Source organism: Sapajus apella, unplaced genomic scaffold (assembly GCF_009761245.1).
Source record: "Sapajus apella isolate SASKATOON/1434 unplaced genomic scaffold, GSC_monkey_1.0 scaffold67, whole genome shotgun sequence".
Classification (NCBI taxonomy): Eukaryota; Metazoa; Chordata; class Mammalia; order Primates; family Cebidae; genus Sapajus; species Sapajus apella.
Window position 1 is genome coordinate 1,321,369 of NW_022437007.1, and position 19,377 is coordinate 1,340,745.

The window sequence follows — 19,377 nt, forward strand, 5'->3', positions numbered from 1 at the left end:
GCAAATGCAGACAAACGTCCTATATATAGAAGAGGGAACAGATAGCCTGGCCAGAGGTAACGTCAGGCTTGTATTTTATCAGCAGCAGCCTAATAGAAAAGAGAAATGCTCTTTTCAAACACTTATACATGAAATCCCAGGGAAGGCATATAATTAGCCTGCCTTAGGTCACATACCCATCTTTGTGTCAATCACTGTCACCAGGAGCATGGGATATGGCGCGTGGACCAAGTCCTTGGATGGGAAGGCTGGATTTAAAATGTAGCCATCGGCAACCCCTCCAAATCTTATGAACTGGGAAAAGGAAATTTCAACAGCAAAAAGAACTGCAGTGGTACCAGAAGAAGTGAAAAAAGAATTGTGAGCAAGAAAAATAAATGAAACAAAACAGTAATGCTCAACTATACCACCACCAAATGTAGTTCTTCCCCCTGTGAAATGTCTTACTCCTCCTCTCCAAATGCTCATATTTGGGCATGCTTCAATATTCACTTCATTTTTATCCTCCTTTATAAAGGTTTTCTAAGCTAGTCTGGTCCACAATAATCTTTTTTCTCTTGGAAAGCTTATAATCCTTCTAGTCAGATCATATATTCTCTACTTTCATGTGTGTTAGTTCTCTTTTCCCTACAGAATAAGTTCCTTGAGCATACTTCTGGCCAGACTGTCTGTTCCCTGTCCTGTCTTACCTCTGTTTTGTGCCCTCCACAATGCTTAGAGCAATTCAGGGCAGTGCTCAAACAGACCTTTTGGGACAGCTTCCTAATCAATGAATGCTAAAAGAGGAGACTTGCAGAAATGATGGAGACAATCATGGGAATTGGGTGTTACAGGGTAAAACAAGTAAGGAACATTGAATTCCATCAATGGTTTCCTTAAAATAGGAAGAGCCCAAAGATAACTGAAAACTCCTGGTAATGTTCTAGCTTCAGCTTGGATTGGATGGTGAATTTGAGGATATACTTTGTACCATTATGCTATAGCTTTCCTATATGTTACGCATATTCTCATTTTAAATTAAGAAATTGTGCCTAAAATGAACCTTTCTAGCTCTGTCATCATATCTGTGTATTCATTTATTTATCCATTTATACGGCAAATAATTATTTATTAAGAATTTGTTCTGTGTCAAGACAATGTCTTAGAAGCTGGAAATAGTAATGGTGTCATCCTTTATAAGCTTACATTTCAGTTGCTAAGACAAGTAATTAGACAGGCAAATGTAAAAACAAAAAAAAATCTGTGAATGAAGCTAAAGAAGAAACTTGCATCTATTAGAACATTTCCCTGAGGAAGTAGTAACTAGGGAGAAATCCAAAGGAGAACTAGCGAAGAGATGGGGTAACCTGTTCCAGGAAAAGGATGTGGCATGTCTGAACACCCAGAGATGTGTGAGATATGGTGTACACGGATTTCAGTGTAGCCCTGTAGAGAGCCGGGAAGCTAAGGTGGGGGAAACCAAACATGCTGGTTTGGACTTTGTTCTAACAACAAAAAGAAAGTCTCTGTAGGCCTTTTAAGCAAAAGGATGACACTATCAGACTTGTGTTTTGGAAAATCACTTAGGCTGCTGTTGGAAAATAGATTGGTGGGGGAAGGACGAAGGAAACCCATTAGAAAGCCACGGCTGTGTCCCAGGGCAGAAGGGACAGTGGCTATGGGAATAAAAATAAGTGGATGATTTTTTTAAATATTTTGAAACTAAAGCAAGATTTGATTACAAATTACATACATATAATTGGCTCTCAAGTTTCTGATTTAGAACACTGGTTAGATTACCGCACCATTTACTCTAGAGAGCAAACATTGTCTGAGAAAGATTTTAAAAGGAGAGGATGAGTTCAGTTGTGGATGTGGTAGTTTGAGGTGCAGGACAAATATCCAAAAAGAGATATTCAGGAGGCAGATATAGGCAAGGTCTAGAGTTCAGAGGAGAGATCTTGACTGTAGATGAAGATCAGGAAGTCTTGAGTAGGTAGATGTGATTGTCAAGATCCCCCATGGGAATTCTGTAAACTGAGATGTGGTCTTGAAGAACCCAGTGAATGGCAACATTTGATATTCCCTGGGAGGGTAAAAGAAGCCAGTGGAGGGAAGGAACAGAACAGCCAAAAAGGCAGACAGAAACTGAGGAGTCTCAAAAATGAGAGAGTATGAAAATTGGAGGAAGAGGTAAATTCAGGGACCATTCGTGTTCTTGTTTTTAATTTAAGGGACCCTTGAGTGAAAGATAGAGCAGTTGAAGATTTGGAAAATTAAGAGGATCAGTTCTTTATTAATTTCCCACAGAGAAGGTAGGAAAGTATAGGACCTAAATCTAGTGGAAAGATTGACCGTGGCAGGGAAAACAAACATGACTTTTTTTGCAATCGAAGTAAAAGGTAAAATGATAAATGTGGATATATGCAGATCTATAGATATTTTAAGTTTCCATTTGATGGCCTTTTGAGGTCATCTGTTCAGAGTAAGGGAATTGGTTGCAAGATCAAACATCCAATGATGTTTCAAACAAACAACAAAGAATTTTTCATTGGGATGTACTCATGCTAAGGAAGTATTCATGGTTTATCTGAAATTCAAATTTAACTAGGCTGGGCATTCTGTATGTTTTTGCTACACCCACCAATGCTAAACATAGTAAGATAGATAAGCATTGTTGAAATCCCTGTCGAGGTTAGTAACTAAGAGTTTATGGAAGCCATAGACTGCAGGAAGTATAATTTACCTCTGCAGTACATCACTGAAATGCAGATACAACCAAGCAAGGCAGCATGAATCTAGGGAAATATAAAACATTCATACTTCCTATTTTTCCAGTTTCATGTGTAAATCTTCAGATGAACCTGAAATTTAATAACTAAGAAAAATGTGCATTATACATAAGATGTTTGAGGAAAATAACATTTTAGTGAGTAGTTTTTCCTCTCAGGATTTATTTACAGAAAAAAAAATTACATTTCCCTTTACCTTAATCTTTCAGACAACTATTAGTGTTTGGAAAGACTGAGTCCCGAGTCACCCATCGTCTAGGTCACTTTCCCATTGGCTCTTTGAAAACCCTTGGAACAGAAGGACACGTTATCATCTATCACATCCTTCAACAGAGTATTTCCTGGGGCAGCCTCTTTCTTTTCAGAGTCTCTAATTGTGAGAAAGTCCTTTGTCACATTTAATATTTAATATCTAATATTTAATCAGTTGAACTCATATTTTCTACCTGTTGGTCCTGGATTTATATTCACTCAGTAATGGATTTTTTTCAGCTTTTGTTACTTATTCTGTTACTTCTCCCTATTATTTTTTCTGTACAAAAATGAGACTGACATTCTATTGTCAAAGTCTGTTCTACAGGTAAAAGATAAGCTGTTTAGTCTTCAGTATTCAGGTGAGAAAGGTTACTCTAAGAAATGTAATGAAGCATTCATTTCTAAGAGGTAACAGACTCTTAAGAAAGTTCACAGATTTATTCTCTTATGCTTTTGCCTTTGTTTTGCTGAGTCTTGTTGAAACTGATAGCAACCATTCTCCCACTGATTTTAATAAAATCTGATTTGGTAGGAAATATAGGTGTGAACTTTGTTGGTAACCTGCCAAGGCTGAGTTACTTGGGAGTACTCAATATAGAATCAGGAGGTCTTGCTTCCAACTCTTCTCTCTACTTGGAGTGGTCAGACTTGAAAAAGGTAAAATGGCCCTCTCTTTATTTATAAGATTATAAAGTGAGAAAAATGATATGTGCTTTGTAAATGAATACATTACTAGTATAATTCAATGTTTTCAAACTAATTTATTTTTATGAATAATTTTAATCAATGCAGTATAGTAGCTATTCAGATATACCCTATGCTACTGAGTTTTACAGAGTAAGCATTTCTCTAAAAAGGAGAAGAAAATGTTTATAACACCACATTTTGTTATAAATGTTCAGTATTATACAGCATTTTGGCTGAGTAATTTATATTTTGAATGGATAAAAAAATGAATTAAGACACTGACACACACACATACAAAACTTATAAAAAATAACTTGAAAAAATCATAGAAACAGAATTTTATCTTTTCTTTAATATTTTAAAGATAGGCCTTGTTCTTAGTAGGATTTTTTTTTTTCTGACTGTTTTCAGTTTCAGAGATAATCTTTCCAGGGATGAAATGGCAGTATCATCAATAATACTGATTATCTTGACTGGCAAATTATCTTACATGACCAAAACCAAATGGATTGATTGATTACTTTCTAATTTAGCTAAACAGGTCACTCCGATTTTTGGAAATAGCATGTATTCTGAAGGCCAATTATTTAACAAGTTGTGCCTTTAGATAGAAACAAAAGAATAAATATTTCCTTGCTTAAAAAACCATATTAAAGCAGATTTGAATATCAACCAGGAATTTTCTAATCTCAGAAATTTTCAGACCTATAGGTCAATATTTATATGTTATGAGGCCATAGTGTGCTACATTTACCTTTTCTTTGATAATTTCTAGTTTGTTGAATACCCAATCATATCAAAGTACAAAATATTGAAGAGGAAGGATTATTAATTAGATAGAGTTTATCTATGTCTTAATTTAGGAACAATATGTGTTCAGAATTACAGTCATATTGAACTATATATTTCCTTTAATGAATTTATATCTGTTTAGCAATATGAAACTCCTCTATCATAAGAAAGCAACACCTTCTCTCTTTTCTCATTCATACAATTCATTTTTAAAACTATTGTGTGTGCATTAAATTTAGAACCCCTATATGTTTATGCAAACAGAAAATAAACATTGTGTGTATAAGCATGAATACTAAGTACAGTATTTGTTGCTACCAAATAAGGATATATAACTGAGAATTTATATATAGCTTGAAAATTTTCTCCATTTCTAATTACCACAATTAAGTTCTCATCTTCCCTATAAACGTTGTAGAGTAGTTACGTATTTATTTGAGATCTTCTGCAGTTGGTATTTTAATAGGTAAATTTAAATATCAGTATCTAATTTGGTTCAGAAATTAAAGTGCCTGTGCAGCAACCTCAGCAAGTTGTCTTTTGCTCTTAGCACTCTGACAGCGCTAAACACAGCACAGTATTCTCCTTCCCACCTCTGACAGATACAAGGACTCCAGGAGTCTATCAGTGCTCCTTCATTCACTTTCAGGTTTATGCAGAACTGAAGATGCCATAATTCAGAAGTGTCTGTGTTTGGCGATGGATTTTACTGTAGACATTAAACTGAGAACTTTCTTCTCTCCCTGAAGGTTGCCCAACAAATGCTAATCAAAACCTCTCCATGTTCTGCCTGATTTTTACCAGCTTGTTCTTATTTGGCCCCTCTGAGGCCCACTTTAACAAATTCTGATGTCTTTATTTTACAGACTATCTAAATTAGATCATGACTCTCTGGGGGTGTAATCAAATTAAAATGTTTTGCTACACAATAAGATGGCCACAATGGAGAAAATAAAAGAGGAATAAGGAAAAAATAATCATAACCAGAATGAAATAGAAGCCGTATGTATTGTCAAAATGCCCCGCACATCAGAGGACTCATTGTTCCAATCAGCATTCCAAAGTCGCAAAATCCCGCCAGTTAGAAGCCCTGAGAGATCATCTCACCAAGAGGTTCTCAATCTAGGCTGCTTGTTAGACTCACCTGGGAATTTTTTTTTTTTTTTTGAGACAGAGTCACATTCTGTCCCCCAGGCTGGAGTGCAGTAGAGCGATCTCCGCGTACTGCAACCTCCGCCTTCTGGATTCAGGCAATTCTCCTACCTCAGCCTCCCCAGTAGCTGGGACTACAGGCACCCACCACCACGCCCAGCTGAGACGGGGTTTCACTGTGTTAGCCAAGCTGGTCTCGATCTCCTGACCTCAAGATCCGCCTGCCTCAGCCTCCCAAAGTGCTGGGATTACAAGCATGAGCCACCACACCCAACCCAAAATTGTTGTTTTATTAACGCTGCCCGGACTCCATCCAGATTGCTATGGAAGTGGCACTTCAGCATGGATACATTTTTGGAAGCATGCCAGATCATTTTAATGAGCAACCGAAAGCTGAGAACCACTGATTTCTAGCCTAATCTGAGGTGAACAAATTGATGCCCAGAAGATATGTGTGTGTGTAAATTTATATATGTATATATAAATAGATATGTGTGTGTATGTATTTATATAGCAAAAAATGCATATGGCAGAGGAGGTCTACTTGACAGTATCTCTTATAATTTAGACACCAGAAAAGAAGCCTGGGGGCTAGCAACTGGTACAAAGTCATTTTCCTTCAGCCCCTGAAGCCACCTAAAATACAGGACAATGGTTCTCAAACTTGACACGCTTATTGTTGGAAATAGAAAATACAGTTGCTTTTAACAGCCTTCATTTTGAATGACCTCAAATTTCTCATTGGTATAGAAGATTGCAATTCATTTTCAAATGACACTTTGCAGGGTGGTCGGGGGGAAGCCCTAAAAGCATGCATCTCTGTGTCCCTGTACTATTAGCATCAAAATCACCTCACAAGTTTTTAAACATGCAAATTATGAGGCCCCAATCCAGACCTATTGGATCAGAAATGCTGGGAGTGGAACCTAGCCATCGAGGTTTTAACTGACCCTCTCTGTGAGACTGAGCCATAGTAAAGTATGGAAACCACGGAATAGAGAAGACAGATAAGATAGCAATCCGTGGTAATAAAGCGTGTTCATTCTGCATGGAGATAGGAGTAGGTGCTTTAGGGAAAAGGAACCCAACAAATCTGTGCAAGGACAGCAAAATTGCAAAGTCAAATAAAGGAGGTGAGCATTTGTATTTGCTGATTTTCTTTTAAAAAACAAGATATACTAAGTATGCACATGTATATGCTTGTGTGCAGATGTATATATTGTGTGTGCATGTATGTGTGTTTGGATCAAGAACAGACTGTATATATATATGTAGGCCTAGGCTAATGTGTATGTTTTTGTCTTTGTTTCTAAAAGTTTAAAAAGTAAAATTAAATGTGTGTGTGTGTGTGTGTGTGTGTGTGTGTGTGTGTGTGTGTGTGTTTTGAGACAAAGTCTTGCTCCGTTGCGCAGGCTGGAGTGCAGTGGTGCAATCTCAGCTCACTGCAACCTCTGTGTCCAGGGTTCAAGCGATTCTCCGTGCCTCAGCCTCCCAAGTAGCTAGGAATTCAGGCGCCCGCCACCATGCCCAGCTAATTTTTTGTATTTGTAGTAGAAATAGGGTTTCACTATGTAGACCAGGCTGATCTCGAACTCTTGACCTCAAGCAATCTGCCCGCCTTGGCCACCCAAAGTGCTAGGATTACAGGCGTTAGCCACCATGCCTGGCTAAAAAATTTTTAAATAGAAAAAGCTTATAAAATAAGAATAGAAAGAAAGTAAATCTTTTGAACAGCTAAACAATGTATTTGTTTTAAGCTAAGTGTTATGATAAAAGAGTCAAAACATTTAAAACATTAAAAAATTTATAAAATAAAAAAAGTTAAAGTAAGCTAAGGTGAACTTATTACTGAAAGAAGAAAAATATATTTTATAAATTGAGTGGATCCTAGGAGGTGTACAGTATTTACAAAGTCTAAAGAAGTGTACAGTGAGGTCCTAGGCCTTCACATTCACTCCCCCATCGCTCACTGACTCAGCCAGAGCAACTTCCAATTCTGTAAGCTCCATTCATGGTAAGTGTACTACACAGGTGTACTGCTTTTTATACATATTATTACTGTATCTTTTCTATATTCAGATGCTCAAATACTTATTATGTTACAACTGTCCACAGTATTCAGTCCAGTAATATGTGGTACAGTTTTGTAGCTTGGGACCAACACGCTCTACCATTTAGATTATGTGTGGAATAGGCTACACCATCAGATTTGTGTATGTTCACTCTGTGATGTTCACACGATGATGGAATTTCTAACGAGGCATTTCTCGGAATGTAGCCCCATCATTAAGGGATGTATGGCGTGACTGTATTTCATAACGAAAAATTTTGACCAAGAAAGCTGAAGGTCAAAAGATGATGAAAAGACAAGGAGACGAAGTGAAGGACAGGCGTTGCAAAAGGCTCAACAGACAGTGATGAGCGTTGAGAAAGGTCAAACAAACCTACAAATGCAGGGATTTAAAAATGCTAACCATGCAGTTAAAGATACCCCCTTTCAATAGCAGATGACAGGGTAAAGTAGTTTCATCTTCTAGGAAACTGCAGCAGAATCTCACAGACCTGAATAGAATGTCTAAATACACAATTGCATAGAGTTCAGATGTATACCATAGCTGATATGAAATAAGTTTTATATACTTAAAATTCAGATAATACAATATATTCCTAGAATATTGGTGTATCTGAAGGAGGAGGGGAGCAGACAATACTTTTCTGTCCTTGTAATGACTAAGTATATTGGAATATAAAACTAATCAGAGGGTTAGTGCCTGTAAGTTTATATTTCTGTCAGAATATATATGACAGTATGCAGAAGCCTTTGGGTTACTGTCGAAACAAAAGTTCTCCTGAAGCTGGACAGGGAGAGAACTAGACACAATTCGAATCTACCGATAACTCATGGTATATTTCCAAATCTTCAGATATATACATCTATCAAATTTATTCATGAGTCTATCAATTAACTAAAGAATGAGAAAAAGTGAAGTAGAATTAGAAAAATATAATCTTTGTATTTTAACATTTTTATTGATTACAGTAACTTGTAGTTACTAGAAATAAAATTTAAAAATAGAGAAAACTACCATTTTAATATAAACTTAGCTACATAATCACTATTTAGATTTTGATGTTTCCTTGTAATCTTTTTCCATGAACATAATGTTTAAATTAAGATTATACTGTGTTTTGAATTATATCTCTCCATGACAGAGTTTAAACTTCACACACAGCTTTTGGAAAATGAAAAGTATCATAAAACTATGTTAGTGGTTTTGCCTAACTAGAAATTCCATTCTGTCAGGATTCTGAATAAATAAGCTTTTGTAATTTTGTTTTTGTAAGGCATTTTCATTTGGTTCCAGAAAATTATATTTTGCCCTATTTGGGAGGTAAATAATTGGGAAAGGACCAGGTGCAGTGGCTCATGCCTCTAATCCCAACACTTCGGGAGGCCAAGGTGGGCAGATCACCTGAAGTCACGAGTTCGAGACCAGCCTGACCAACATGGCAAAATCCTGTCTCTACGAAAAAATACAAAAATTAGCTGGGCGTGGTGGCACACACCTCTAACTTCAGCTACTTCGGAGACAGAGACAGGAGAATCACTTGAACCCAGGAGGCAGAGGTTGCAGTGAGCTGAGATTGTGCCACTGCCCTCCAGCCTAGGTGACAGGGCAAGACTTTATCTCAAACAATAATAATAATAATTGGGATAATTAAATGATATAAGAATCATTCTGGATTCCCTACACAGTGAGAAAATGTAAATTAGAGGAAGGAATCACATTTTTTTGGATTGGTGCTAAAGTAATGGCAAAACTGCTATTACTTTTGCACCAACCAAATAAATTATATATTTGTAATTTTACTGCTATTTTGAAAAATATCTTTAAATATGATTATTCATTGAACCATCTCAAACCCAACAGAGTAGCAGCTCTGAGAAAGTGTGGATCTATTTCCTTATCATTTTCAAGACCACTGTCTCCATACTGAGTAAGTCAAAAATCAAATTATGAGCATTATTATTTACAGGTGGTAAGCGTGGGGACAAACAAATGCTCAGAGTCCCTGTACATAGACGACTCGTGAGTCTCTATCCCCAGGAGCTTAATCAAAAGCGTAAAGTCAGCTTGGTCCAGCCTCTGTTCTCTTCCTCCATAGCTCATCCCTTTCCTTTTCCCAAATTGATGCCTACATTCTACCAACTCTAAGTTTATAAAATATCTGTTCTCTTTTTCCATTCCATTCTCACACTAGGACACTAATTTCTGTTCTCATTGTTACTGACTTGGACTATTGTGGTAGTCTCTCCTTTTTCTTTCTAATCTAACATGCCACATTAATCCTTCTAATAATCTTACTTTGCTATTTAAATGGGCAAATTATTTATTTATCTTTACTGTGGTTAAAAACACACTTAACAAGAGATGTACCCTCCTAATAAATTTTTAAGTGTGGAGTACAGTATTTACTGTTAACTGTAGGCACAGTGTTATACAGCAGATCTCTAGAACTGAATCATCATCTTGCTTAATCAAAACTTACTCTCATTGAATAACAACAACTTCCCATTCTCCCCTCTCTCCAGCCTTTGGCAGCCACTATTCTACTCCCCGTTTCTTTGTGTTTGACTATTTTATATACTTCATATAAGTGGTATTTGATAGGTGATATTTATCCTTCTGTGACTGGTTTATTTCACTCAGCATAATTTCCTCAAGGTTCATCCAGTGAACATCCAATCCTGTAGCAAATGGCAGGATTTCCTTCTTTATTTAAGGATGAATAATATTTCATTGTGTATATTTACCACATTATTTTGAGACAGGGTCTCACTATGTTGCCCAGGGTAGAGTGCAGTGGCATGACCGGCGCTCACTTCAACTCCAATCTCTTGGGCTTAGTCAATCTTTCTGCCTTAGCCTCCCAAGTAGTTGGGACTATGGTACATGTCACCACATTCTGCTAATTTGATTTTTTTAGTTTTTAGTGAAGACAGGGTCTTGCTGTGTTGCCCAGGCTGCTCTCAAACTTTTGAGCTCAAGCAATCCTCCCACCTCAGCCTCCCAAAGTGCTGGGTTTACGAGCATGAGCCACTCTGCCTGGCTTATACCTCATTTTCTTTCTCTATTGATAAGTTGATGGACATTTAAGTTGTTTCCATAGCTTGAGTCTTGTCAATAATGCTGCAATGAACATGGGAGTTCAGTTACCTATCTGAGGTCCTGATTTCAATTCTCCTGGATACCTAGAAGTAGGATTGCTCACTCATATGGTATTTCTGTTTTTAATTCTTTGAAAAACCTCCAGGCTGTTTTCCATAGCAGTTGCACCATTTTTAATCCTAACACTGTACAAGGGTTCCAACTTCTCCAGATCCTCAGAAGCATTTATCTTGTTTGAGTTTTTGGGGGATTTTTTGATTTTGGGGTTTGGATAATAGCTATTCTAATGGGTGTGAGGTGGTATTTCAGTGTGGTTCTGCTTTGCGTTTCCCTGATGATTAGTGATATTGAACACCTTTCTATATAGCTGTTGACCACTGAATGTCTTCTTTAGAGAAATGTCTTTTCAGCTCCTTTGCCTGTTTTTTAATGTAATCTTAATTTTTTATTCAAATTATTTAGTGGGTTTCTACTCAACTAAACACAATTAAAGTTTTTTGGGTCGTGTGTGTGTGTGTGTGTGTGTGTGTGTGTGTGTGTGTGTGTTGGCACTGGCTGAGGAAAATACAAGGCTCTGTGTAATCTTTCTTTTTCAGCATGACATCTCACTACAATTCTACTTGAACTTTCATGCTCTTTTCAAACTTGGCCACGTACTGTTACCAAATTACCCAATCAATCCTACTTCTAAGTGTTGACTGAAAAGGCATTGACTGAAAATATCTTCTATGCTTAATGTATTTTACCAACATCCTTCTCCACCTGCCATAATTCTACCCAGGCTTCAATTCCAATTCCCATGCCACATCTTCCATTAGGCTTTAACCACCCTCCCCGGCCCCCAGTCTGAGATGAACTTTCTCTCCTTCGCATCCAACAGCACTTGACATAGCACACATCACATTTTAAATGTATCCTGTCTAGTTTTGCAGTTGTCTAATGCATAAACTATCATAGTATAAATTCCTTAAGGGAAAAAGACTGAGACTAATTCATCTTTGTATTTATCATAGGACTGTATAAAACCTTACATATATACATATGCAAAAAATTATTTGTTGACTGAATGAATAAATGAGTGAATAAACAAATAAAAATTGATCAGTCTTCAATTTTGTAAATTTGTAAAACATCAGTATTTTGCACTTACTTGCCTTTGTAGAAGAATTCATATGCAGAGGCGTATTTCCAATACAATGCATTTTTGGTTATCTGTAAATAAAGTGCCTGCTTTGTCAATTATCCATAGCAACTTGAGACTTTCTTTGATGTAATGCTCAGCCAGATAAGATTAACGAGTGGACAAAATTGGAAGGAAGTCATGGTTGAGGATGAGCTTATAAACATTCAAACACTTAGCAATCACAAAAAAAATGATCAGAAAATCAGCTTGAATTAAGAATTTCTGCCACATGCAGAAAAGGAAAAGACTAAAAGGTTATAGCTGGGTAACTTTTTTTGATAGCTCTGTTATTATGTATGTACAGAAGCCTTCTGTATCTGACCACATATATTTCTTTGGTTATATCTACATAGTAAAGTCAAATAGTTTTTATTATCTGTCCCTTTGTTTTGCCTTTTCACTTCAATGCATGCAGCTAAAAATAATTTAGCCTAATAACTTTAAGCATACTTGCTTAGAAATATCTCTAGCTTAATTTTGTCAGTCTTACAAATATGCCCAAAAAGATGTCAAAGCTGATATAAAATGAATATTTACGCCATGTGCAAATGTTGAGAAAATCATAACCTTGGGATATTCGTTCAATATATATTATCTGTTTACTTATCTGTAAGTCATCAAAATTATAAGGTAGGATCTGTAAAGATAAATGCCACTAGGGAAACTGATTTCCTTTGCACAGAAATAGATCGTCCTCTAAGCTAACCAATGAGTAAACCACGGGGCAGTAAAGCAGTAGTTAACAGGGAGGGGATCATCCTAAAAGATACAATCTAGCTTTTGATGTCTCCTGATTTGGATGGTCTAAGCTAATCTTAAGATTAATAAGATCTATTCTATTGCTAGATACACTGACTGGGACTCCTAGGGCTACACATGTCAATAGAGGGAATGGGGGAATTTAATGTGTTTCGGGAGCCCATGGAGACCTCTCAGAAAGTCTTCAAAGAGGGTCCAGACCACTATGAGGCTGAACCACGAGGCTAGATGAGAGTAGAATCTCAGTGGGAATCCTTGGTCCCAAGCAGAATTTAAAGTCCTCATATCAATGGCATCGAACCATCTCCAGAGGTGATGAGACACCCAAAAGAAGCAATTTCAATAGAATCTTCCCAAGCCATTGTAGAATTCAATGTCTATGAATTCAAATAAGACTTGGCCTTCTCCGCTTCCATTACTGACCAAGCAAGGGTGATCATTATCTTCTTCACCACTGTTTTATATTAGTGTGATGTCTGGTGGGGGAAAAAAAGTGGCTGATTACTTGTAACTTTTGGATCAGCTCCAGGGATAGAGTTAGGAAAGCTGGGGACGTTGCCATGTCATTGTCTTTGTTGTTGATCATTCCCCACAGCTCTGTGCAGATGGTCTGAGGTTTTGACCAAGTCGGTGGTGACAAATTAGGGCATGAAATTAAACTCAGGAAGTCATGCTATGTAGCAGCTTTTTTGAGTTGAAAATATCCCTTTGAGAAAACAAAAACACTTTTAACAAAATCACATATGTATGAACTGTCACTCATCTGCAGATGTAAAAAAGAGTACATATTCAGAATGACGAAACTTATGATTACAAAAATGGTAATATCTGTTTGTAAAATATTTTTATTCTCATGTCATAACTGTATTTTTGTGTTTTCAAGGTATTTTAAATCTCAGGATGAATGATGGCTTAGGATATTTATCTTCATCTCTGTTAAGGAAATCTTAGAAATCTGGCTTATAATGCCTTTTTGTTTTAATTCCAAAAATGTGTGCTGGCTCCATATCAATAAGAGTAGCTGGAAACAGTTGTTAGTAGGGATGATATTAACCACTGTCCATCTTCTTCTCTGTTTATTTAAATATGTTACTTCCCCTTTCTACTACAGATCAGTTTGCTTGACTTCCTCTGCTGCTCAGATAGGGTATAAAATTGTTACACCTCAGTTTAGTTCCTCAATGCAAATTAAAATGTTCATGGTATCAAAAAGTATCTCACATTTCTCACTTTCACTATAAGTGAATTTTCCCGAAACATTAACAAAACACTGGTCATTGGTAACAGCTTCTGAGAATTCCCATATCATCTGACTAAGCTGGCTGTTTTGGTGTATGCTCTGTAAATGTTTAAATGAAAGCTAGCCCATTATGGTCTACTGCTTTGCCATCTTTACCCTGACTTTTTAACATTTTCATAACTTAAATTACTCTAAATATCAATACAAAAGCACAAAAAGATCCTACCCCACAAAATTATTAAATATGATTTTATTTGGCTCATAATTCCAGAACTTGTGTAAAGAAAAAGTTAACAAACAGCAGAGATTGTATCTGTGTGGTATATGCTTTAAGAGCAATGACAGCTCAAGAAATAGGAGAGAGCATTGTAGGGAAGGAAAAACTAGGGCCTGTTTTATTAGTGATGTGATTCTGAAATTTAGATGAGTCTTAGTTTAGATGAGGTGTTATTAAAAGAGGGAAGATATCAAAGGTATGAAGATCATACTTGGGGAAATTTCCAGAGATAGACTTTAATAAAGAGAATGCAATACACCCAGGAAATAATCATCTGACCATTAATTTTTTTAAAATACTACTTTTAGTAAACTGTTATGCAGTAAAATGGGAGCATAATTGTCACAGACTGTTAAGAATTAAATTAAGTGAACAATTAAGTGATTATTAATCATTATCACTTGATAATTTAATCCTTTTTAAGTGATCACTATTCTCCCATTTTACTGATGAGGAACTTGAAACACAGAGATTACGTAATTTAACACATACAGATGGGCAGAACTACAAATCTAATGCTGATTGTATTTTCAATAGCGACACTAGTGTTTCTCAACATTTTTACAACATGCAGAACACGCTAACATTTGTAAGTCAACCAGGGTGAATGGACAACACACACCTAAGACCTCAAAACTGCACTCTCAGCTGACAGGAATCAAGATCTTAGCATAGCAGTAACTTATTTGTGTCAAAAACCCACAGCTTATTAGCTGTTAAATTCTGTACCATGCTACTGTGGTTGTATGTCAGAGATTCGTGGAAAATTTGGCTGAATAGGTAAGGTAAACTCAATTGTGCAAGCTCATATGAAAAGAAGGTAAAGCAATTTGGGTTTATAGATTGGTGATAAGAGTTCTTGAAGAGTGGCAGTATATTAAGAGGATCTAAATAAATGCGTATCTTAAGAATGATTTCCTGATGGAAGGAACACAGTCTTAAAGATACGTTGTGGATATGCTGACAATTCAAAACCACTAAAGAAATGCTAGTGGGGATGAAAATGAAGAAGATACGAAAGACACTGAAGTGTATGGTTTTCTTTGCATATAGCAAGAACTAAGAAAACGTGCATGAATGAAATGACTATTGAGTGAAAGAATTTAACAATTCCAGAGTTGCATAACCACCATGGCCCTCACAAAGATAATTTTTTTTTTTTAAATTTAGCAGACTTTATTAAAGGTGTATGGAGATCAGGGTGATTACAGTAGAGTAATGCAAATAGTTCTAAATTTTGTACTGAATTTTATCAATTCCAAGATAGTGAGTTAAAAAAAAACTCAGTGATGAGTTTTTTAAAAAACTTATGAAGAAAAAAATGTGATTCTAGCAAAGCCAAGAAACCTTGGCAAAGCACGGATCAAGGAGTACTAAAGGCCATTTTAAGCTATGTAAGACCAAAAAAAAAAAAAAAAGAAAATCCTACTTTTGTTAAAACTCAAACATTAAGGTAAGAGATGGGAAACATACGTACACACACCACACCCTCAAAAAAAAAACTAAAATTTAATTTGCTGCATAGCATTATGTCATCTGCTATTCACAGATAGCTAGAAATTATGTAAAAGTAAGAGTTTATTCAGTCATAAATGGTGAAAGTCTCAACATATACTGATTAGACTGCAAGCAGACTGGTAAAATACTAAAATGCCAGTAAAATCTGTGAATTCAGCTTGTTGCTATCACTAGCTGACAGACGCCAATGTGGATCACCAATAATTTTATAGAATCAGTCAATTCCCAAGTCCCAACTTCCCATCAGGTAAAAATGCACCAAAATTATGAATATTTTACAATGCAATTTTATTACCTTATTGAAATCACCTTCTCTACACAATTATTCTGCTGGGAAAAAAAATGTGTTTATGTTTTCATTACTGTGTTTCTGTTTATAATTCAGCAATTGTGATTTGTGCGAAGTATATCAATTTAGAAATTGTTTGATTCTTTCTTTAATGGCACTATCGCAAGATTTTTTATTTCTAGTAGATATTTGAAGTTGATATTTAACTTTTAAATTGATTTAGAACAATCTCAACATGGTTTGCAAAGACTCGGGGTCCAACTTGAGCCTGATAATTTGGAAAAATTTCAAAATGCTAAAAATATGTAAAAATAAATCATGTGAAATGGGAATGAAAATGAACCAAGCTTTTTATTTTCCCTGTGGGAAGTAACCTTAATTTTACGAGAAAATGATATTTCTAATGGTGCTTCAGGTAGTAGTTTCAGCATATATTTTTAAACAGGACTTTATGAGACATTAGAAGCTGAACGATAGTAAACTGGCCAGGTCAGTTTGAGCTCAGTAATTAGCTAGGTCTTATGAATAAATTACTTTTTCGATGTCAATGAAAACATCAGAGCTGCAACATCTTTTTAGTACCTACAGAGCATTTGACACAATCTTTTTTTAGTGATGAATTTATCCAATAGCATTAACTGCAGTTTTGGGTCTTTTTCTTTTCAAATAAGAATTTTGTTCATGGAAGCAGCAGGAACTAATTCCAGGCCAAGTGGGGTTTTCATTTTTATCGTGTGTGTCTCTATGTAACCTTTATTTCAGTTTTATTGTTAATTGCAGAAGTTAGGGTGATTTATTTTGTAAAATTTGTTTTTACTATTGTCGTTAATATTCATACATTGCCTTTACTTCAAATCACAGGTGTACTTTAAGGCAGGGATCTGCGAACATTTTTTGAAAGGTCCCAGAAAGTAAATGTTTTAGTTTCTGCAGCCACATGTCTCTGCAGCACCTACTCAACTCTGCTGCTGCTCTGCAAACACAGCTCTAAACAACACGTAAACCAGTGGGTGAGGCTGTGTTCCCGTAAGACTTCATTGATTACAAACATTCAGTGGACAGAACTGGGTCATAGTTTGCTGTCCCCTGGTTGAAAGGATTATCTTTTTGGGGAGACAGGAGATAGATGTTCAAGGAGTTAAGAAACCTCAAACTCTTACTGTCTATAATTCATTAGATTTTAGTGGCTCCAAAAATAAATATTACAACTTAAGTGCTAGAGAAGTAAGTTCCTATTTACTTTTACTGGCTGCTTTTGTAATAAGTCATATTTTGTTGACCTCAGGCCTAGGTTTGGAGAGAAGATATTTCAGGTTTTTATATTAAAAATAGGCATTCGGATAATTTTTAATTTCCCCTTAATACATTAGCCTTTTATACATGGTGCCACACCCAACATGGCTACTGCTTAAGTCAGCTCAGGGGGAAGGAGACGTTGATATTGACCTTCCCTGTGTTCTCATCCCAGCACACTCACCTCAGAACTTTAGATGGCAGTGTTCCTTTTTGCTCTCTTTATTTTTACTTAAGAAATTCATTCAAAATCCTGGTGTACTCTGTCATATTGTTTCACTCTGAGGTCAGGGGGAGTGCTGGGTTTCAGTTTCTGTATCTTTCTGTACTATCTGAGTGAGCAGTCATTTCATTTCCCCTGGGGAGTTAGCCTCTTATAGCTATATCTATATACACTTTAAAGGAAAGAACAGTGCAATGATTCATACATTCTTCCAGGCTGCCATTGTGACTCAACTCAAAAAAGTAATTATGCAGAGTTTTTTTTTTTTTTTTGAGATGGAGTTTCGCTCTTGTTACCCAGGCTGGAGTGCAGTGGTGCGATCTCAGCTCACCGCAACCTCTGCCTCCTGGGTTCAAGCAATTCTCCTGCTTCAGCCTCCCGAGTAGCTGGGACTACACACACACCACCATGCCCAGCTAATTTTTGTATTTTTAGTAGAGACAGAGTTTCACGATGCTGACCAGGATGGTCTCGATCTCTTGACCTTGTGATCCACCCGCCTAGGCCTCCCAAAGTGCTAGGATTACAGGCGTAAGCCACTGTGCCCAGCCGCAGATATTTTTAAAGTTTAAATGTTACCTTGAACATTCATGTTGCATTTTGTAAAATGTTGTTTTAGATTCAGGGGCCAGCTATGCAGGTTTGTCATGGGTGTTCTGCATGTTGCTGAGGTTTGGGCTTCTCATGTTCCCATCACCCAAGTCTTGAACATAGTACCTCATAGATAGTTTTTCAACCTTTACCTCCCACCACCCTCCCCCACTTTAACAATCTCCAGTGTTTATTGTTTCCATCTCTGTGTCCCTGTGTATTCACTTTAGCCCCTACTTATAAGTGAGAACATGCAGTATTAGGTTTTCTGCTTCTGTGTTAATTCACTTGGGATACTGGTCTCCAGCTTCACCCGTATTGCTGCAAGAGACATGATTTCATTCTTTTTTATAGCTTCATAGTATTCCATCGTGGAAATGTGCCACATTTTCTTTATGCAATCTACCACTGATGGGCACCTGGATTGATTCCATGTCTTTGCTATGGTGAATAATGCTGCAGTAACATACAAGTGTATGTGTTTAACAGATTTAAAGCAACATTTCTAAGGAAATTTATTAGTAATGTCTAACTGCTGGTTACATCCTTCAGATTATTAAAGGGCTGAGATTTGAATTCACCAGGTAACATTATGAGAGACTTGTCTCTGCCAAAGAGAAAAATAAATTAGTTTTTAAAATATGAATATGAGATAAAATAAATTTAGACCGCAAATCTGTGAAACTAGAATTCATAGTAGTTCAGAAACTAATTCAACTTAATTCAGTGGCAGATGTATTTATTAGTATTTTTAAACAATAGGATTTTTTTAAACAATGATAAATATTGACAGTTTAGACCATTCGTTGTGACCAAATAGGTATGCATCTTCTTAAGAACATATCTGTAATATTTTCAAGCTAAGACTTCTTGTATTAACCTTATTACTTTGTTATACCTTAAAATTTTTTCAGAATTTTTCCACATTAGTAAGATACCATATTTAATAAATTATATGCGATGGTCTTATATTATCAAAGTAACACAGGAAAGTCTACCAAACTATAATATTCCTTAGAATACTTAAAACTCATAACTTTTATATATGAAAGCCCATAGAGAGTATTCTATTAAATAGATTAAGTTGGGGACATAGCACGATAGTGGTGCTGTTAAAATTGACTTCCATGTATGAATGAAATGACAGAGCATTGTTGATAAGCCGGTGTGTAATGC

The 19,377-nt window shown here is 36.2% G+C and overlaps 1 protein-coding gene across 12 annotated transcripts in view; it reads left to right on the forward strand.

The window, feature by feature from the left end:
* MARCHF1 (membrane associated ring-CH-type finger 1) overlaps window positions 1-19,377 on the forward strand; it is a 917,917-nt gene that overhangs the window by 836,587 nt on the left and 61,953 nt on the right. The gene's annotated exons all lie outside the window — the stretch shown is intronic.